Source organism: Bos grunniens, chromosome 15 (genome assembly GCF_055505025.1).
Source record: "Bos grunniens cultivar Pamir isolate PY7600 chromosome 15, Bosgru_T2T1.0, whole genome shotgun sequence".
NCBI lineage: Eukaryota > Metazoa > Chordata > Mammalia > Artiodactyla > Bovidae > Bos > Bos grunniens.
This window is the reverse complement of record NC_141179.1, coordinates 42,279,687-42,302,781: the sequence shown is the minus strand read 5'-3', so window position 1 is coordinate 42,302,781 and position 23,095 is coordinate 42,279,687. Positions and strand designations below refer to the sequence as shown.

The 23,095-nt window shown below is 43.3% G+C and overlaps 1 long non-coding RNA gene across 4 annotated transcripts in view; it reads right to left on the bottom strand.

Moving 5' to 3' along the window:
- LOC147357733 (uncharacterized) overlaps nt 1-21,964 on the bottom strand; it is a 30,824-nt gene extending 8,860 nt beyond the window's left edge. The window contains exon 1 of one of the 4 annotated variants that reach the window (XR_015142063.1): nt 21,642-21,964. This is a non-coding gene — a long non-coding RNA (uncharacterized LOC147357733). Of the gene's footprint in view, nt 1-17,499; nt 19,151-21,641 lie in introns of those variants that run through there. The other 3 variants (XR_015142062.1, XR_015142061.1, XR_015142060.1) reach the window with 3 other exon arrangements.
- Nucleotides 21,965-23,095: the final 1,131 nt, after the last annotated feature.

Below are 23,095 nucleotides of genomic sequence, written 5' to 3'. Positions count from 1 at the left end.
TATTTGCTATAATATTTTATCTTGTCTCTCATTTATATCTTTTATGTCTAGAAGTTTAAAATGTGTACATTGTCTAATCTATCCATCTTTTCTCCCCTCTTTTTCTTTGCTACTTTAAAAATCCTCCTGTTCCTGCAGCAACATGGATGGACCCTAGAAATTACCAGACTAAGTGAAGTAAGTCAGACAGAGAAAGACGAATATCATAGGCTATCACTTATATGTGGAATTTAAAAAGATACAAATGAATTTATTTACAAAATAGAAAGAGACTCACATACATAGAAAACAAACTTACGGTCATCAAAGGGGAAAGGTGGGGGAGGGTAAATTAGGAGTATAGGATTAACAGATACATACTACTAAATATAAAAGAGATAAAAAATAAGGACCTACTGTATAGCACAAAGAACTATACTCAATACTTTGTAACAACCTATAAGGGAAAAGAATCTGAAAAAGAATATTTAAATATGTGTAAACTGAATGTGCTATATAACAAACTGACATGATATTGTAAATCAAATATACTTCAATTAAAAAAAAAGAAAACTAGACTAGATTATTCTAAGAGACTGGCAAGGGCCAGTCAGGTCGACCTCTAATTTTTAAAATTAATTAATTAATTTTGCTCCTGCCTGGGCTTTTCTCTAGTCGAGGTGAGCTGGGGCTACTCTTAGTTGCAATGTGTGGGCTTCTCGTTGTGGTGGCTTCTCTTGTCGCAGAGCACTGGCTCCAGGCCTGCAGGCTTCAGTGATTGTGGACATGAGCTCAGTAGTTGCAGCTCCTGGGCTCTAGAGCACAGGCTCAATAGTTGTAGTACATGGGCTTAGTTGCTCTGTGGCATGTGGGATCCTTCTGATCAACTCTTGTCTCCTGCACTGACAGACAGATTCTTTACCACTGAGCCACCAAGGAAGCCCCAGGTCAACCTCTAATTTGAGCCTAAACGCCAATCTATAAATTGGTGGCCTGACTCTATACGTGAAGGAAGGAAAGTAAAATGTGTCCTGGGTTGAGCATCTGAAAACAGAGTCAAGCCTTCCTTTAAATATTGGGTTATTTTTTTGTAATTAAAAAAAAAAATTCTATTGGAGTATTGTTTCTTTATGACGATATGTTAGTTTCTGCTGTACAGCAAAGTGAATCAGTTTCTATCTACACAAATCCCCTCTTTTTTTAGTAAATATTGTTATTTTTATATCAGTGAATTAAAATATACTTTTATTATGTTTAAAATCCTCCTGTCCCAATGGTTAACTGTGTAGTACATTTAATATTCTTCTTGTTTTTCTTATGGTTTTTAAAAGTGTTTCCTTAATCCATCTGGAATTTATGTTGGCATGAAATCTATGGAGAGGATCTCACTACTTGCTAAATGTTACCCACAGGAGGGGCCTGATTTGCACTTTCTGAGCTCTTTGCACTGAGCCATCTACCTTTTCTCTGTTCACTGAAAAGAAAGGAGAGTGGTAACGGAATTGGTGTGAAATTCTACATTGGTTTTCCTAGTGATAGGGAATAACCTCCCTGTTTTCTGAATGTGTTGAATTTTCTTCAAATATTCTCACCTTCTGATTAGTATTTAAGCTTAAAAATGAGACAAGAAGCTTTAGATAAACTATCTGAAATATATTGAAAGTACTCAAAAATGGGAAAATAGAAAAAAAAAGTCAGTCTTTTAAAAAAGCACTGGAAACCATTCTATCAGACATGAAATATTGTAAATTTAAATTCTAGATGAGTTAGTTTAGGTAATTTAACCAAGAACTGACACTCTTTCCTCTGGACAATAATTAGACCAGCACCATCCACTGGAAATAAAATGTGGGCCATGTGTGGAGTTTAAAGTTTTCTAGCCCAACAATATTAGAAAAGTAAAATGTAGCAGGTGAAATTAATCTAAATAATGTATTTTATTTAACCCAATATATCTGAAATGTCATTTCAACACATAGTCTATGTTAAAATTCTTGAGACAGCTTATGTTCTTTTTTCCCCATACTAAGTCTTTGAAGTCCAGTGAATATGTTTCACTTACAGCACATCTCATGAATGTGGATTAACCTCATTCCAGATACTCAATAGCTGTGGGACTAGTAGCTGTCTTATTGGATAGAGCAGCTCTGGACACAGTGACACATTTTGGCTACTGGACTTTTTCCCTACACTCCATGCTGAACAATCTTTAAAAAATGTCTTTTCTCAGGGCTGAATATAGCTGATTAGCTTTTGGTATCATTGGATTATCAGCTGCTCTGGAGGCTAGGTGGTAAAGCATCTGTCTGCCAATGCAGGAGACACTGGTTCTATCCCTGAGTTGGGAAGATCCCCTGAAGAAAGAAATGGCAATCCACTCCAGTGTTCTTGCCCGGAAAATCCTGTGGACAGAGGAGCTTGGTGAGCTACAGTCCATTGGGTTGGAAAAGAGCCAGATACGACGTAGTGACTAAACAACAATCCTTTGATTACACCCACTTGTTTAACTCTTCTCACATACAGATGACCAATAAGAACATGAAAAGATATTCATCATTGTTAACTATTAGAGAAATACAAATCAAAACTATGATGAGGTACCACCTCACACCAATCAGAACAGTCATCATGATAAAGTCTACGAATAACATGCTGGAGAATGTGTGGAGGAAAGAGAATCCTTCTATACTGTTGCTGCTGCTGCTGCTGCTAAGTCACTTCAGTCGTGTCCAACTCTGTGCGACCCCATAGATGGCAGCCCACCAGGCTCCCCCATCCCTGGGATTCTCCAGGCAAGAACACTGGAGTGGGTTGCCACTTCCTTCTCCAATGCGTGAAAGTGAAAAGCGAACTCGAAGTCTCTCAGTCGTGTCCGACTCTTAGCGACCCCATGGACTGCAGCCCACCAGGCTCTTCCGTCCATGGGATTTTCCGGGCAAGAGTACTGGAGTGGGGTGCCATTGCCTTCTCCACCTGTACTGTAGATGGAAATGTAAACTGATGTAGCAACTATGGAAAACAGTACAGAGGTGCCTCAAAAATTTAAAAATAGAGTTGCCATATGATTGAGCAATTCCACTCCTGGGCATATATCTGGAAAAAAAAAACATAATCCAAAAAGATATGTACACTCCTATGTTCTTGGAAGCACTATTTACAATAGCCAAGACTTGGAAACAGCCTAAATGTCCAGATTGACAAATGAATGTTAAAGAGCTGCAGATGGTGACTGTGGCCATGAAATTAAAAGACGCTTGCTCCTTGGAAGAAAAGCTGTGACAAACCTAGATAGCATATTAAAAAGCAGAGACATTACTTTGCCAACAAAGGTCTGTAGAGTCAAAAATATGGTTTTTCCTGTAGTCATGTATGGTTGTGAAATTTGGACCATAAAGAAGACTGAGCACCTAAGAATTGATGCTTTTTGAATTGTGGTGTTGGAGAAGATTCTTGAGAGTCCCTTGGACAGCAAGGAGATCAAACCAGTCAATCCTAAAGGAAATAAATCCTGAATATTCATTGGAAGGACTGATGCTGAAGCTGAAGCTCCAATACTTCGGCCACCTGAAGTGGAGAGCCAACTCATTAGAGAAGACCCTGATGCTGGGTTGAAGGCAGGAGGAGAAGGGGGCAAAAGAGGATGAGATGGTTGGATGGCATCACCGACTCAATGGACCTGAGTTTGAGCAAGCTCTAGGAGATGGTGAAGGGAAGGGAAGCCTGGTATGCTGCAGTCCATGGGGTTGCAAATTGTTAGACATGACCGAGCGACTGAACAACAACAATATATATGTGTGTATATATATTCACACACAACAGAATACCACTTAGCCATAAAAAGTATGAAATAATGCCCTTTGTAGCAACATGGATGGACGTAGAGATTATCATACTAAGTGAAGTAAGTCAGAGAGAAAGACAAATACCATATGATATCAGGCAATTCAGGCTGATAGAGATCCAATCTTGTGTCTAGAATCACCTCATCTGGTAGAAGCAGACCTAGGAAATCATGCTCTGGCTCTTGAAGCTTCCACCTCACTAGATACAAGGCACTTTGGGTCACATTTAATTTCCCAAAACAAACCACAAGAACACATCCAAGTTCCAAGGGGATAGAGAAGTACAAACCCATCATACACCGAGCAGGAGAACCGGGTTATCTGTGAGCTTCCCTAATGCCTGGCACATCTTGGAGAAAAGGAGCCACGACCAGTACATACTATTATTCTAATGTCACAGATAAAAAAAACCCCTGAGAGTTAAAGAAATAGCTCATGGTCACTAGCAAGTAAGTGGCGGTGCTGAGGTTGTGGTTTAGGTTCTTATGACTTAAAACACATGCTCTTTGTACCACATTAGTCTCCTAGGATCACCTGCAACATTTCCAAAAAGAATCCCAGGTTTTGGGGCATATCTCTCCTTGGAGTCATACCTGGAGCTGTTTTCATGCTCCTTGCTATCTGAATTGGAACATCAAACATGTCCCTGCTCCGAGTCCTTCATAGGCTTTCCTGCTTCACTTCTGACAAACTCTGCTCAGAGTCAGTTCTGTGCATCCACAGTTCTGCCAAAGTGCCCACTGTGGTGTCTTTTTCCTAAGGCATGCGCTTTGGCCCATCATTTGTATATATAGCAGTATCACTGCTTTATGGATGTTTTCTTGCAAATATCCTCTGGTCATATTTCAATTCAAAAGAAATTTGAAGAACATTGTTTTGCATGACCTTGGAGGTCTTGATAATTTACAAATAGCTTGTCTGTCTATTTTGTTTCTTGACAATAATGTTCTAGGGGAAGGAAACTAAAATTTCTTGGGAACTCATTGGGTGTCAGGAACTGTTCTAAGCATTTTCATAAACTTTTATTCTCATTTATTCTTCATAACAACATTCTGAGAAAGGGGTTATTATTCAGAAGTATAACTCCTGAATCAAAACTAAACTCTAATCAAAGAAGATGATTAATGTAAAAAAGAAAAAAACATTTGGTCTCGGATATCTGAATAGGAATAATAACACTTTCTTTATCCCTTAATTACTCTCATGGGGAGTTTTTCACCCTTTGCAGTATATTTATAATTTCTAAAGGGTGTGTTTGACCATCCCTGTAGAATTGGAAATGAATATTTGGAAATTGATTGAGAGTGTATCATTTAGGACTCTCTTGGTTGCAAATAAAAAAAACTCAACTTATCCTTGCTTAAGCAATAAAAAGGGAATTTATTGGCTTATGCAACTAATAAGTTCAAGGATAGACAGATCTTTGGGTATAGTTTGATCCAGAGGCTTAATACTAGAACCAAATCTCACTCTATTTATTGGTACTGGTTGTCCCTATACTGGGTTTATCTTCAGACTCTAAGCAGTGGAAAAGAAGGTTTTGAGCAGCCTTTTGTCCTGCATTTAAGTTCAGTAGAAAATCCCATGGACGGAGGACCCTGGTAGGCTGCAGTCCATGGGGTTGCTAGGGTCGGACACGACTGAGCGACTTCACTTTCACTTTTCACTTTCATGCATTGGAGAAGGAAATGGCAACCCACTCCAGTGTTCTTGCCTGGAGAATCCCAGGGACGGGAGGCCTGGTGGGCTGCCGTCTATGGGGTCGCACAGAGTCAGACACGACTGAAGTGACACAGCAGCAGCAGCAGCAGAAAAGAGTATGTGTTTCTCTCTCAGAAGTCCCTCAAAAGGTTTGTTGCATTTCACTGACTGTGTTTAGGTCAAAGTTTATCCTGTAAGCAATTAGTATGGGCCAGGGACTGTGATGCTATAATTGATCAGGCCCGAGTTCATGCCCATCCCTGGAATTAGGGATTAGTCACCTTGCCCTTTGTACAGGGACTTCATGAGCATGAGGGTGGGTTCCAGAGAGGAAAATAGGGGCACAGAAAAGAAAGTTATACGCATGCTGCATAGTGAAAACAACTGATGCCCAGGACAAACAGTACTTTAAAATCATCCACTCCCTTTTTGACCCCTTAGAATAGTCTACAGTATAAAAAGCGTTTTGTGTTACATTGAGCTTAACTCACAAGTTTACTTCAAGGATAAAGACAAGTGTCCTTTAGAAGATAAACATTTATCCAATAATCACTATGAAACATGGAAACTATATTTTCTTTCAGCTGTCAGAAAGCTTAAAGCTTTATTAGTATTCAATGACAGAGACTTTCTTTTTCCAAATTCTTACTACAATTGTTTATCTTATCAATTTTATTTTTAATCCAACACCTTTCTCTTATACCATGCTAGGATGATTCAGTGCTGAAAGCACATACAAATCAAGTTCTCAACGCAGCAAATATCTTCTAATTCTTTCAACATTTTGTCTGCTTCTATCAAACTTAAAAAAGAAAAAGTAGTTTGGTATCCACTCTAAGTCCAGTTAACCCTTTGTCTGATTCTTTACACTTGAGTAGGACCCATCTTCCATTAGGGGCATTGTAGTCCAGAGGGATCAGGCCTGGGCTTGTCCTGAAGATCCCAGATGAGCCCTCAAGATGATACCTTATGGTGTACGATATCAGATTTGTGATCTCCAAAGATTTAGCTTCGGGACCAGAGATCAGGCTTGATCACTTCAGACCTTCGGTGAAGCAGAGTTTTATTAAAGTATAAAAAAGGACAGAGAAAGCTTCTGACATAGACATCAGCAGGGGGACCGAGAGTGCCCCCTATCTCATATTTTTAAAAAATAACTTCTCTCTTTACTTTAAAAATACATTCTTGCAGAAAAATTGAAGAATATAGGGAAAAAACCTGGATAATAATTTTTCTTTTTTTCCTTGTGTTTATGACATAAAGTTCTTTCATGTGCAAAATTGGGATAATACCATGCATACTATGTAAAAATTTTAATTTAGCAATATATTGTATTTTGTCGTATTTTTAGATGTTATTGTACATAATTTTTGGAGAAGGAAATGGTGATCCACTTTAGTATTCTTGCCTGGAAAATTCCATGGATAGAGGAGCTTGGTTGTCTACAGTGCATGGACTCACAAAGAGTTGGGCACAAGTTAGCATACATATATGATTTTAAATGATTGCTTAGTATTCCCCAATAGATGTATCACAATTTACTTACAAATGTGTCCCAGCATTTTTTCCATATTACATAAATATCAGTTCAGTTCAGTTCAGTGGCTCGGTTGTGTCCGACTCTGCGACCCCATGGACTGCAGCCTGCCAGGCTTCCCGACTCCCGGAACTTGCTCAAATTCATGTCCATCGAGTTGGTGATGCCATCCAACCATCTCATCCTCTGTCGTCCCCTTCTCCTGGCTTCAGTCTTTCCCAGTATCAGGGTCTTTTCCAGTAAGTCAGTTCTTTGCATCAGGTGGCCAAAGCATTGGAGCTTCAGCTTCATCATAAATATAGCAAAGGACACCTGCTGTGTACAGCTGCAGTTAATTCCTTAGGATAAATTTTAGAAGTGGATGTGTTCCCCAGGAAAGCTGTACCACCACATACATTTTCATAAGCAATTTTTTTCATAGCCGGCAGAAAAGTAAAAGAAATATCAGTATTTTGTTGCTACTTTGTACAAGAACCCTATTCTGTGCAGTTGTATACATTTAGTAATTTCCTGGGAAAGGTCTCCTGATTGACAGTTGAGTTGTCCTTGAAAAGTCATTTGGCAGTTTTGATTTTCCATCTGCTTTCTCATTCAGTGGGCAAAGGGCATGTTTTCCTTAGATGACTATTCCTTTCCTGATTTGGAATCATATGAGGCCATTAATGCTTTATGACCAACATTTAGAGGGAGCAACCTACAAAGACTGGGAAAATTCTCAGGATGCAAGTCGGAGCAGACTTCCTGGAGGCGGCAAGTCTTGAGTGGGGAACTGAATTTCGGTAGAATCAAGTAAGCCAAAGAGGAGTAGATTGTATCACTTTGTGGGGACAAAGGCCATCTGGAGCACTTTGCCATAAATCAGCATAATATAAAACCACAGGTACACAAAAGGAATAAAATGCAAAACTTAAGCTATTTTCCCATTAGTGAACATAATGCTTTTTTGACCAACAGTTTACCCTCCTAAGAGGCCTCTTTTCGGAGTGTGGCCAGTATCAGCAATGTACCTTCTATGGGCTAGGCTGACCTACATTCTTTTTATTAAGGAATGAGATGACTATTTTAGGACATCAAGAACTGGAGACTAGAGAAAGGAATATTCTTTGTTTACTTTATTCTCTATGAAAAGCATTGCCGAGCAGCATTCAGATGTGACCTGTGTTGGTTTGCATCTTTTTACCCAGAATGGGGTTGTTCCGGCAGTTTTTGTATTCTAGGACTTCCCTGGCTGGAATGGCCCACCTGGTCTTAGGGAGTGAAGACAGAAGTCATTTGCCGGCAGCTCTTGCCCGAGTCCTCTGAACACTATCAGGCTATTACGTGATGGTACTATTTACCACCCCTGGGGAACAAACTGGAGTGTTCCTCTGTTTGATGTAGGCAGCCTCAGAGGGGAGGCTTTCTCTACCTTTAAGAAGAATATTTAAAGGAGAAGTGAATATAATTTTTGGACACAGAGAAATTATTGCAGCAATCTTGTACCCATTTCAAGTTCCACTGGTTACAAGAAGCATAGTCTTCTGAAAGTATGCCCACTGACTTGGTGTGATGGTTTCCCATGAGAAGGAAGACATTATCATTAACTACATGAGGAGTGTTAGCAGGTGTTGGGTCCATCAAGCAGAACTTGTTCAGGACCTTCCAGCCCTCTTATGTCAGGTTAAGCTGGTAACTGAAGAAACACCAGCTACTTTCACTTGAATTGGGAGCGCTCCAAAAATATTGCTCCTGGTGAGTCATGCAAGGGTGTAGTCAAAGAGCAATTCCAGACAGGTGGGAAGGAGAGGCTTTCGGTCACTGTGCGGTTTGAGGTTCCCCTGGGATAAATAGCTAGCCTGGGATCAACAGCAGTGGCACTTGGCCTTGCCCTCAGGACTCTGTGGGATCTGGGTCTCAAGAGTCAACAAGGTCCAGTTCTAAAGTTCCCCGTAAAGATGGCTCCTGGAGGGAAAAGTGGACACTCGTGGGCTGCAGACTGAGCAGTCTCCAAAATAAGTCCGTGTTTGTCTTTGAGGTCCTCTTGCTAAGGAGAGGACTGCTGTGCTCTTTATTCCTGCCACAGCACCTGGCCCACAGTAGTTACCAACATCTGCTGGAGGGATGAATGGATGCATGAGTGAGGCTAGGCTAGGGGCAGTCCTAGCCATCCTGCTTGTCTGGTCTTCACGCATATGTGTGCAGCGCTTTCCTTCAGCAATGAAGGATGAGGTGACAGAGGCTGCTATAGAGTACAGAGGCTATGAGCGTAGGATTTGGGTCCTAATCCTAACTCTGTCCCTGGTTTGCTATGTGACCTCAGACTAGTTACTTGATTGTTGACTTCCATTTCCTCACATAGAAAATTGATATAATAAAGTATTCCTCATTTGGCTCAGGAGAGTAAAATAAGATAATGCCCATCAAACAGTCAGCTAAGTCCCTGGTACACAAGAAGTGCTCAGTGGGCCCATCTGGAATTCTCTGCATTTGCAGATGCAATGCTTATAGACCTGGAGAGTTAGCCTGGCGGGTGGGGGAGATGGCACACGTCACTGTTTCTAGAGGGGATGACATGGTGGGTTCTGGACCCTGTGGTGTCAGCCAGTCTAGAGCAGGGCACTCAGGATTATCATCATGTGTGTAGACCACAAATCATGAGTGAAAGGCTCTGAGGCCATATGTATGGGGATGAGGCCAGGGTTAGACTTGATGGAGTCACACCGAGCCAGAAGCAGATCTGCTTGATTCCCTGGATAAGAGTTATAACTGATTTCATAGGAGATGAAGAGCAAAAGGGAGCTATAGCTGGATTTAGCTCGGGCCTCAGCTTTGGGCTTCCCTGATAGCTCAGTTGGTAAAGAGTCCACCTGCAATGCAGGAGACCCTGGTTTTATTCCTGGGTCGGGAAGATCCCCTGGAGAAAGGATAGGCTACCCACTCCAGTATTCTTGGGCTTCCCTGGTGGCTCAGCTGGTAAAGAAGCCGCCCGCAATGCAGGAGACTTGGATTCAATCCCTGAGTTGGGAAGATCCCCTAGAGAAGGGAAAGGCTACCCACTCCAGTGGAGAATTCCATGGACTGTATAGTCCCTGGGGTCACAAAGAGTCGGTCATGACTGAACAACTTTCACTTTCAGCTTTGATGGGGCTTCCTCATGAATCGAGACATGTGTCTGCTCATGGATGGCCCCTCCCTGTCCAGCATTTTTATAGGGCCATGATGACTGTTAAACTTGATTCCAGCAAGATGCACCACTGGGTAAATTTTATTGTGAGATCTCCACGCCAGGAACTTCTACAATCTGTCACTTGAGAGAGCCCCAGAACACTGATATAAGAGCCAAGCTCTGCCCTGTCAGGGTGATGTTTGTGTCTGTGAAATTTTAATTGCTTAGGCGTGAGTGATGGTGCTGTGAGTGATTGCTGAGTTACGCCATTGGTAATCAGTCATTCACTCAACAAACACCATTTTCCTTCCTTGCTTTCCTCCTCGGTGAAACTGTAGCAATGAAAGACCACTTATTTGGACTCACAATATGCCAGGAGCATGGCATGATTCTATGCAGACTTTTTCCTCCTGCTTGCGTCCATACACAGAAGTGACTCTACGTATGAATCCCAGGAGGGTTGGTGACTCTTTACTATTCCCAGACCTACCTTTTAAAGCAGTGAGGTTACTCAAAACTCCAGCATAGAGGCTGGATTTAAATGCCAAGCAGGAACACTTGAGAGAAGATGTGTATTATAGCAAGTGTTTAGCATCTTTGTGCATGAACGATTCTATCAGAAAATGGAATAATTAAAACCACCCACTGTAGCTTAGAGGAGCTCCACCCACTTAGTGGAGCTCATGCAAATAAATACACTCTGAGATCAAATCCCAATGTCCCTGTGTATGGGGTACAAGTCTCTTGGAGTTTCTCTTTCTCCAAGGAGTCAGAATGACATGGTGAATGCTGAGTTTTGAATTAGAGATTGGGATATTGGGGTTCAAAATTCTGGCTCTGTCACCTACCTGCCAAGGGACTCTGTGAGGAGTACTGTTTCCTTGTCTGTAGAATAAGGGGCAGTCCCTAGGATGACTCTAAGTTCTAACATTCTAGGAAATGGAGTTAGTTTGCAGAGTCTTAGGAAAAGGAGTACATCAAGACTGTATATTGTCACCCTGCTTATTTAACTTATATACAGAGTACATCATGAGAAACGCTGGGCTGGAAGAAGCACAAGCTGGAATCAAGATTGCCGGGAGAAATGTCAATAACCTCAGATATGCAGATGACACCACCCTTATGGCAGAAAGTGAAGAGGAACTAAAAAGCCTCTTGATGAAAGTGAAAGAGAAGAGTGAAAAAGTTGGCTTAAAGCTCAACATTCAGAAAACTAAGATCATGGCATCTGGTCCCATCACTTCATGGGAAATAGATGGGGAAACAGTGGAAACAGTGTCAGACTTTATTTTTTGGGGTTCCAAAATCACTGCAGATGGTGATTGCAGCCATAAAATTAAAAGACACTTACTCCTTGGAAGGAAAGTTATGACCAACCTAGATAGCATATTCAAAAGCAGAGACATGACTTTGCCAACAAAGGTCCATCTAGTCAAGGCTATGGTTTTTCCAGTGGTCATGTTTGGATGTTGACTGTCCAACCAGTCCATTCTAAAGGAGATCAGTCCTGTGTGTTCTTTGGAAGGAATGATGCTAAAGCTGAAACTCCAGTACTTTGGCCACCTCATGTGAAGAGTTGACTCATTGGAAAAGACTCTGATGCTGGGAGGGATTGGGGGCAGGAGAAGGGGATGACAGAGGATGAGATGGCTGGATGGCATCACTGACTCGATGGACGTGAGTCTGAGTGAACTCCGGGAGTTGGTAATGGACAGGGAGCCCTGGCATGCTGGGATTCATGGGGTCGCAAAGAGTCAGACACGACTGAGTGACTGAACTGAACTGAACTGCACAGTCTTTTAAAAATATGGAAACAATGTAACAACTGTTCAAATTAGAGTATTTTTGGTAACTCTGGGGGTGGTGGTCACAGACATTTGGCACTGGATAGTAAAATCTCACTTTTACTTCACTTTCATGCATTGGAGAAGGAAATGGCAACCCACTCCAGTGTTCTTGCCTGGAGAATCCCAGGGATGGGGGAGCCTGGTGGGTTGCCATCTATGGGGTCGCACAGAGTCGGACGCGACTAAAGCGACTTATAAGCAGCAGCAGCAGCAGTAAAATCTCAGAACTCAACTCAAGTGCAAAGTCCCTAAAACCACTCAGTTGTCAGGAGTTTTTAATGTGAAATTCTTTGATGGACAATTTCATGATATTGGTAGATAATGACTTTGATTAAACTAATGCTCTTTGGAATTTGTTTGCAAACTCTAGTCTTATTGTTATTTTTCATTACTATTAGTAGGAGAAAAGAATAGTGTCAACTATGCATTCAGTATTTACTGAATGCTGGTGATATACTAAGCACTTTGTATACTGTGTTAACCATTACCTCACTCAGTTCAGTTCAGTCGCTCAGTTGTATCCGACTCTTTGCGATCCCATGAATCGCAGCCAATACCTCTATTATTGCCCCCATTTTACAGATGAAAAAACTACAGCTCAGAGAGGTTTAGAAGATTTTTCAAGGTCCTATCATTAGTAAATAGATATACTAAGGATTTGAATCTGGCTCATTCTGACTTCAAATTCACACTGTTTTTTTCTGGCTAGAAAGCTAGAGTTTTGTAACACATATGAACAGCATCATTATAATCCACACACATTTGCAAACTGTCAGCTGTGGGCAGAAGGCAGGGGAGGAGAAATCAGATTTAGTCCTTGCCTTTATAGTCGTCAAATTTAGAAGATGGAGCGTGTCTGTAAATGATACAACAGTATAAAGCAATAAGTGGTGTTGATTGTTAAAAGTGGAAGGGCTCAGAGGTAGGAAAAATCCCTGAGGGTTCTGAAAAAGCTTTATTGACAAACGGGGACTTCATTTGGATCCTAAAGAATGAAAAGATTTGGAGAAGGCAGGGAGAAGAAGAAAAATAATGGAGGCAGGGGGAAGGGTAAGAGCAAAGCCCTAGAGATGGGAGTGTGCTTGGTGTGTTCTAAGAACACTTGGAGGCATGGTTGCCTGACAGTAGCATAAGCTTTGGGGAGCAAGAAGGAAGCTGGGTCACCAGCTAAGGACTCAGTCTCCTCTGTGAAGAGAGTTCCCTTAAGCAGGTGCACATGTACTGGCTATGTCTTCTTTGTAAAACAAGAAATGAATAACTTCTACAGAGATAATAAATTGTTTCTTCTACACAAAAATGCTGACTCAGATAGTTTAAGAAACTCTGCTAATAAACAAGCAGCCACTTAGAGGATATTTGTAAATCTCATCAAAGACTCACATGTGCTTGGCCATACTAATGAAGAAAATTAATAAGCTGTCTTCCATACTGCTCATGTTAAATGGTTACACATTTATGAACAAGAATTGGAAGCAAACAGAATGACTGAAAAAGCTGTGTTAGGATGGTGGCTTTATGAGTGATTTTCTTTTCCTCTTTAAACTTGACTTTAAAATTACTGCTAAATGCTAATTGCTTTTTTTTTTTTTTAATGAGCTCAGTCATGTTAGGATCCTAAGGAAATTTCTGAATTGAAAATTACGTTTTTTGCAAATTTTAGTGGCCAGAAATTTAGATTTTAAAAGTTCATTAAATGGTCTGGAAGGATTAATATTGTTAAAATGGGCATACCACCCAAAGCAATATACAGATTTAATGCTACCCCTATCAAAATATCCATGACAATTTTCACAGAACTCAAACCAATAAATAATCCTAAAATTTGTATGGACCCACAGAAGACCCTGAATAGCCAAAAAAATCTTGAGAAAAAAGAACAAAGCTGGACATATCACACACTCCCTGACTTCAGATTATGCTAACAAAACTACAGTCATCAAAACATTATGGTACGGGCACAAAAAAGACACAGAGATCAACGGGACAGAACAGAGAGCCCATAGAGAAATCTACACGCTTAGGGTCAATTAATCTTTGACAAAAGAGGAGAGATTATACAAAGGAGAAAAGACTGTCTCTTAAATAAGTGGTGCTGGGAAATCTAGACAGCTATATGTAATGGAGTGAAATGAGAACATTTTCTCACACCATATACAAAAATAAATTCAAAATGAATTAAAGATGTAAACATAAGAATGGACATCATAAAATTCCTGTAAGACAATATGGGGCAGAACACTCTCTGACATAAATTGTAGCAACAACTCTTTTGGATCTGTTTCCTAAGGCAAAGGAAGCAAAAATAAAAATAAACAAGTGTGACTTGATTAAACTTAAAAGCTTTAGCACAGCAGAGCAAATCATCAACAAAATAAAGACAACCTACTGCTTGGGAGAAAACATTTGCAAATAAAGTAACTGATAAGGAGTTAATTTCCAAAATATAGAAACAGTTTATACAACTCAATATCAAAAAACCAAACAACCCAATTTAAAAATGAGCAGAAGACCTGATAGACATTTTTTGAAAGAAGATATACAGATGGCCAATAGCCACATGAAAAGATGCTCAATGCCACTAATCCCCAGAGAAATATAACTCAAAACCAGAATTAGATATCACTTCACATTGGTCAGAAGGAGCTATCATGAAAAAAGTATACAAATACCAAGTGTTAGCAAGGTTGTAGAGAAAAAGGAACATTTGTATACTGTTGGTGGAAATGTAAATTGCTACAGCCACTACGGAAAACAGTACGGAAAACATATGAACTGTCGTATGATCCAGCAATTCACTGCTGGGTATTTATCTGAAGAAAACAAAAATACTAATTTGAAAAGACACATGCACCCTAATGTTCATAGCAGCATGATATACAGCAGCAAAAATGCGAAAGCAACCTAAGTGTCCATCAACAGATGAACGAATAAAGATGTGCTGTACATATACAATGGAATACTACTCAGCCATAAAAAGAAATTCTGCCCATAGGGGATTATGCTGAAAGACATACTGGATGTTATCACTTACATGTGGAGTCTAAAAAACAGAGAATGAATATAACATAACAAAAACAGACTCACAGAAAATAAACTGGTGGCTATCAATAGGGAGGGGAAGAGGAGAGGGGTTAGGTAAGGGTAGGGGATTAAAAGGTGCAAACTACTGTATATACAATAAATAAGCTACCAGGATATATTGTACTACTCAGGGAAAACAATCACTATTTTATAATAACTTTAAATAGAGTATAATTTACAAAAATACGAAACCACTGTGTTGTACACCTGAAACTAATATAATATTGTAAATCAACTATACTTAAATTTTTAAAAGTGCTTGCTACATGTATAGGTACTTAGTAAACAAATGTTGTTGGAGTTTGAATAGCTTGGGAAAAAATTCATTACAGAAAAAATTTGCAAGAAATCAAAGGAGATTGGACACAGCATTTGTTGGTCTGCGTTGCCCTTGTGTTCTTTGGCTGCCAGGGGAGCTCCTATTCACCTTTCAAACACCCAGCTGGCTTCACCTTCTCTGTGAAGCCTTCGTACCCACTCTGTCCACTTATACCCCAACCCCCCTCACCTCTCTATTTGTCCTTAGTGTTTTATATCAGAAGGGAGCAGTACTTTGGGGTCAGTTAGGCAGCTTTGCTATTTGTTGGCTGTGCAGTTAAGTTATCTAACTGAGCCTCAGTTTCCTCATCTGCAAAATGGAGATGAAACCTTTTGTGCAGATGAGGATTGAAATAAGATACCATAAAATGCTTTTGCCAATTTACAGCATTTGGTCATTGCTCATAACGTGCTCAATGTTTCCTTTCCTAATTATCCATTTTTATGAGTTCATTTATCACATTGTATTTGCCGTTTAGTTGTTTTTCTCTCTCACCAGCCCATATAGGGCAGGGACAACCGTTCTGCTTATCTCTGGCACCCAGTACCTGGCACACACTGGGCTCTAAATTAAATGTTTACTGAAGACGGGAATGGAGGGAGCTGCCTGGAGATCTGGGGTAGGGGCTCCTTGAGCTCTCCTCTTCCCCTGCAGCCCTAGCTTTATGCTTACTGGCTAAGCCCCCAGAGGACCCCACTATCACCCATGAGCCTGTTTGGAGTCTTCTGACAGCTTCTGCCCTGGAAACAAAGGCTTCTGCAGGCATCTGGTGAGGGCAGAACAGTCCTGAACTCCCTGCAGCTCCTGGCCTTCTCGGATGGCCCAGCCCCTGTGGAGCCAGTTAGGCCCTATAGGCCCGGGGAGGGCCTAAGGCTGTGGCTCAAAGTGCTGGAGTTGACGGCAGAGCTTGTAGGGTGGCTGCACTCCATATGGAGGCCCCTTGGCTTCTCAGTTGGGTGGCCTCCAAGCAGGGACCGGCCCCTTTGGCTCTGCTCCAGGATTTCTGCAGTTTGTCTGAAGGCAGCAGAGGGGGCCAGTGGAGGCGCCCGGGCCTACACTGGCAGGACCTGAGGCCCAGCCTGAGGAATAAGATCCTCCTACCACTGCAGGGAGCTGGGGAGACAGAGCTGCTGGGCAGGTCGGGGAGAACAGTCCCCAGCAACCTGAGGAGGCAGCCCTCAGGAGGGAGGTGGGGCAGGATTTGGCGGGAGAAGCCTTTAATGAGGACTCAGAGGAGAAAGAAGCCTAAGGGATACAAGCGGGGAGGCTGGCGGGAAGGGCCCAGAGGCCCCTAGGCCTTGAGGCTCTGATGCAGAGAGGAGGGAACCAGGGCAGCCAACTGACCTCCTTCCGGGAGTTGGGGAGAGGCCAGAGAGGAAGTGATGCTGGGTTCCGGGAGGGAGAGCGACAGTGAAGGCTGGGGAGAAGAAGAAGAAGGGAAGAAGTGGGGAGAAGAGAGGAGAGAGAGAAAGGCAGAGAGACAGAGACAGAGAGAGAAACAGAAAGACAGGGAAACAGAGAGAGACCAGCAGACACACACATGCACGCACGCACGCACAGCACACACAAATCAACAGAAAGAGAGCTAGCTGCAGAGAGGGAGTGAGGTGGGGAAGGGAGAGAAGGAAAGAGGCAGGAAAACCTAGAGAGAAGTCGGAGGAGGATAAAGGGGGAAGGGAGAGGGAAGAATGCTGGGAGGGGAGCAGAAAGGCAGGTGGGGTGAAGAGACCGAGCCAGAGCGGGAGGGGAGGCAGCTGCGAGGCAGAGGCTTGGCAGGCAGCCCTGAGGAGGAGGAGGAGGAGACTTTGAGGAGGCCTGTCTGCAGTTGAGACAGAGAGCACTCCCTCTCTGCTAAGTCACTTTAGTCGTGTCCGACTCTGTGCGACCCCATAGACAGCAGCCCACCAGGCTCCCCCGTCCCTGGGATTCTCCAGGCAAGAACACTAGAGTGGGTTGCCATTGCCTTCTCCAATGCATGAAAGAAAAAAGTGAAAGTGAAGTCGCTCAGTCGTGCCTGACCCTCAGTGACCCCATGGACTGCAGCTTACCAGGCTTCTCGGTCCATGGGATTTTCCAGGCAAGAGTACTGGAGTGGGGGGCCATTGCCTTCTCTGCTCCCTCTCTGGTATCGCCAAATAAAAAGGCTCAGCAGTCCAGGAAGTCATGTTCCTTGGTTTGCGGAGTCACTTGGTCAACAACAGGGCGGATTATGCCCTGATTGCTGAGTACTTCCTGGAGGTGGCAGTGGGAGCGGGCAGATTCATTGCCTGGGTGCTGGCTGAGGGTCACAGATGGAAGGAGGCGGTGTTTGTTTATTCTTTTATTTGCTCGACAAACATTTACTGAGCAACTGTGCTGGGCACTGCCCCAGGCTCTAGGGCTTCAGAGACACAGCCTCAGCCACATCTTGTGAGCAGTCTAGTGGGGGATACAGATGAAGCACAAGCCCCAGCAGTACAACCAGGGTCCAGTTACTTAACTGCTCTGTGCCTCAGTTTCCTCATCTGGAAAATGGGGTTTATTAGGAGACCTATTCTATAGGGTTGTTTTGAGGATTGAATGAAATCATCTATGTAAAGAACTAACTTGGTGCCTGGCACAAGATTATACTCTGAAATCTGAAAGGGTTTACCTATCAGTATATATATATATTTTAAAATTTTATTTATTTATTTCATTTTTGGCTGTGCTGAGTCTTCATTGCCGCCCTTGGGCTTTCTCTAGTTGTGCTGGGTTGGGGGCTTTTCTCTGGTTGCAGTGTGGAGGCTTCTCATTGCAGTGGTTTCCTTTGTTACGGAGCTTGGGTTCTAGGCACGCAGACTTCAGTAGTTGTGGCTCACTGGCTTAGTTGCCCCACGGCATGTGAAATCTTCCTGGACTAGGGATCAAACTTGTGTCCCCTGCATTGGTAGGCAGATTCTTAATCACTGGACCATAGGGAAGTCCCCTTATCTGTGTTTTTGAGCTGTTGGGTCTTGAAAGAGAAGACAGTCAAGGGGGAGCAGAAGGGGAGGAACCTCCCAGGCAGAAGCCACAGAATCCATAAGAAGGAAGGGTGACCAGGATGTGACCCGGATGGCTGTGGGGCTAACGAGAGTGGTGGGAAAGTGACTCACCTGCAGTAGCGTTATCCTGGGGGAGGGGCTCGCTAAATATTCAGTCTTGGGCCCCTCTTTAAGCCTACTGGGTCTGGGTCTTCGGGGCAGGGCTTGGAAATCTATGTTTTAGCTTGCTCCCCACCTCCCTGCATCCTCGGCTAGTTCTGGTGCATCCCTTCCCTCCACACTAGCCCAAGGCCCTGTCCTAGTTCAGGGGTAATTGTGTGATTTACAATAAACAGCTTTCTAGTGGATCCAGCCCTGTTGGAGTCTCACCTGTAATCTGATCCTCCTTTAAAAGAAGTCTTCTGTGGGAGAAGGTGAGGGTGGATGATTTGGGAGAATGGCATTGAAACATGTATATTATCATATGTGAAACAGATTGCCAGTCCAGGTTCGATGCATGAGACAGGGTGCTCACGGCTGGTGCACTGGGATGACCCTGAGCGATGGGATGGGGAGAGAGGTGGGAGGGGGGTTCAGGATGGGGAACACATGTACACCCGTGGTGGATTCATGTCAATGTATGGCAAAAACTACTACAATATTGTAAAGTAATTAGCCTCCAATTAAAAAAAAAAAAAAAAAGGTCTTCTTAGTGAAGCCTTCCCTGACTGCTCAGGGCAGAATTAATGGCTCACTTCTGTTTCCACTGCACCTTGAACAGCCCTGTGTTATAACTTATGAAACTATCAGAGTTGTTGCTCTATGTGTCTATGTCTCTCCCTAAGCCTGCCTCTGACAAAAAGTTGAGGCCTTGAGGACAGAGGAACGGCCCCATTTATCTTCTGTCCCCTGGCCTGACACAGCAGAGGGTCTCATGAAGACTCGTTCTGCAGGTGGGTGTCTGGCTCTCTGGAGGGTATCATTGAGGAAGAGTTCCCTTACATCCTCTTCTAGGGAGTCTCTGAGTTTTTCTTCCCTGTTTTCTTTTGTTCATTGGGCCTCACTTGGCAGCAAGACGGTTTCCTGTAGAGAAACTTCTGGCAGAGTACACGGCAGATTTTAGGCAGTTACAAGTCAAGCTGACCTTGACTGCATCTCAAGGACCTCGTGAGGTACTGTGTCCTGGAGAGAATCCTAAGTTTGTAGCCACATTTTTGAGCACGTTGTGTTTTAGAAGAAGGCAGTTGTAGCTAAGCTCCTTTTTTGGCTTGTAGGTGAGGAATCTGGGGCCTGCTGCAACTGGCAAGAGTGGGGACCAGGGACACACTGCTTGATAGTGATGCTGAGGAGTGGGGACAGGGGACCTGCCCCCGAATCCCATTTGCCTGTCCCAAGGTCCTAGTCTCTGAAATCTCAGCTGCCTCATTTTACGTTTTTCCAGCTATGAAACATGCTTAGACTTGCAGTTTCAGGGCTCCCATCCAAGAGAGGTCCTCAGTGGGCATCAGCTGTGTGTGATGGTTCCCATGAGGACGCATTTAGAAAGAATGATGCTCGTAGCGGGAGTATGGCCTGGTCTTGTGTTGAGAGTCTCCTCACATATTATTATTTCATTCTCATAGCAGCCCTATTCAGTAGGTCATAGTCTTCCCTCTTCCCATTTCACAGATGAGGAACGTGAGATACAGAAAAGTTAAGAAACATGCCCAGGATCACACAGCTAAGTAAGTAGCAGAGCTGGGTTTTGAAACCCTGCCCGTGTCATTCCCGAAATGGGGCACTTAGCCACACACCTGCCGAGCGGTCGAACGCCTTTTCGTTCCACTTCATTGCACTAACATGTTAGTGACTGTCACTGAAGAGAACAGTGGCTAAAACCTCAAATTAGCGTGGAAAATACTGATGATCAGAGAGCCATGTAAAAGAAAGGGATGCTTCATGGAGAGGGTGTTGTGGTTGTAACTGTCAGAAAATATTTAAGAGTAAGAACAAATAAAAATAATCCCATTAACATGATTGTGGGTTCAGTTTTTTTTTTTTTAACTTTCACCACATATCCTCAGGTCATTGTTTCGTAGTCTTTACAAAAAGATCACCTAAAGAACAGAAGCCTGGGAACCCCCTGCTAGTCCAGTGGACAGGCCTTCACGCTCTTACTGCTGAGGACCCAAGTTCATTAAGATCCCCAAGGCCCTGTGGCCCGGCCAAAAAAGAAGAAACAGAAGCCCCTGGCTTGGGGTGTCATACCAAGTATGGCCACATGGTGTCCCTCCAGCTCAGTCTAAACCTTTCAGACTTCAGACGCAGTTTCCACCTGGCTGAGAGGCAAGGGCTAGTTGGAGCTGAGAGGACTCTAAGCCATTAAGCCAGCTTCCAGCTGCTGGAGCAGGAAAGGCACTATGGCCTGAAGGGCAGAGGTGACAGAAGGCCAGGGGATGGCAGTTTGTTTGCTTCTGAGTATCTCAATGTACAGTTCTGATATTGACAGTTCATTAGCATTGTCTGAAGAAAGGGAACAGGAAGGTTTTAGATTTGCGTGCTAGAAGGGCTGTTTCCTGGGTCTTGTAATTGGAGGGAAGGCAGGAGGGGGTTGGAGTGGGGCCTGAGAAACAGGTGGGCCCAGGGTTTTTGTAGGAAGGTGAAGAGATGGCAGTGTGGTTGGAAGGAAGGGTCGAATTTGTTTCGAAGCTGTGTTTGCACAGCAAGCTCACTGTCACACATCAGTAGGAAAAAAATGTTGTCTAAAGAAAACCCTTACCCCAATATTTTATTTTTGTTTACCTGCCAGTTGGTTGCAAACTCTGGCTTTTCACCCATTAAAACTGGCCAACTGTTATTTTAACACGATGGCAGACATTCAACCTTTTAAGTAGCCTTCGGATTTTTTGTAGGGCAGTTGGGTGGAGGTGTATTACACTCAGACTGGTGTGTATTACTGTCACCTGGAGGGCTTGTTGAAACAGATTGTTGGGCCCCTCGGCCCAGAGTTTCCAATTTAGTAGATCTGGGGTGGGGCTTGAGAATGCAGTTTCTAAAAAATTCTCAGATGATGCTGATGTTGCTGGTCCGAGACCACCCTTGGAGAACCACCACCAGAAGTAAAACCACCACCAAAGAATGACTTTCCTCACATGGTCTGTCACTGTACTCTCTCATTTTAAAAGTCAAAGTCCAAAGAGCTTAATTTTTTCCCACGGAGTGCCTACCTTAAGCGTCGGTGGGTTGTGACCTTTGCTCAGCCTTCGGGGCTGATTTTTTTTCAGTGAGTCCCAGAGCAAATGTCTGGCAAGGCTAAGTTGGATTGGTGGGAGGTTGTTAGGGGCAACAGCAGCCTCCTGCTGATTGGGCCATCAGTATCACGTGTGTTGCCTAGGTTTTGGTGGCTTGGCTACCTTAGGTCCTAGCAAGTCTAGTCCAAGCCAGGTGTTCCAACATCCCCAGATTCTGATCCTGCAATCGGAGCAGTAAATTCCCTTCTGCTTAATTCAGCCAGAGTCCTTTCTGTTGCTTGGAGTCCCTTCTGTTGCTTGCAGCCAAGATCTCTGACTCAACCTCTCCTTTGTACTGTCACTCACTATACCAGCATGGACGGAGCTGAGTGAACCAGGTCACACTCAAGTTAGCTACAGAGCTGAGAACTGGAGTCCCAGATTTCTCTCTCCCTTTGGAGGGCTCTTCCCTCCACACCCACAGCCCCACCTCTGATCCACAAAACAGCCCTGCTTAGACAGGCATTTGCGATGTGAATATGTTAAACCTTTCTGAAATATGGTAGGGCCTCCAAATATAATATGTAAATAAAACCAAGCAGTAGGCACTCAAAGTTTGCAGCCTTAAAATGCTACAATTCCATGACTAATGTTTCTCTTAAATAAAAAAGACCCACCCCTTTTAGTAATTGCAGGCAGTTTATAAAATTCACACTCAGCTTTTTAAGTGTGTCCGTTTATCAACTGTTTTAAGATTTCAGAATTTGTTGCTATGGATAGTCATTTACTATAAAGACATTGGGACTTCTCTGGTGGCTCAGCGGTAAAGAATCTGCCTGCTGTGCAGGAGCTGCAGGTTTGATCCCTGGGTAGGGAGGATCCTCTGGAGGAGGGCATGGCAAGCCATTCCAGTATTCTTGCCTGGAGAATCCCTTGGACAGAGGAGTCTGGGGGGCTACAGTCCATGGGGTCGCAAAGAGTTAGACATGACTGAAGCAACTTAGCACACACACACACACACACACACACACACACACACACACAGATGTTGGAGGCTGGGGAGCAGAGGCCACCTTGGAAAATGCTCTTATGTTCAAGTCGCTTCCCTGGATAGCACCCTGCAATCCCTAGGAAGAGGGCTGTGGAGGAAGGGAGACAGCTCAACAGCAGCACTGATCAAGACAAATGGATGGGGAACCTGTGAAAAGATTCCAGCCCCTGGGGAAAGCTGGGATGGGCTGATGGCAAAGACAAAGGTTTTAGTTAGGCATCTTCATTTAAGAAGAAAAGGCTGTTAATCTCTCCTTGCTTCTCTGCTCTCTTCCTAGCAGAGTTAGCAAAGTTATCTAGGGGGAAGCCAGTTGAGTGGTTCTGAGTTTATCAGGACAGTCATGAGGGTCTGCCTTATACCAACGGATGTTCTTTCGTCAGACCACAGTGAGGCCAGGCCA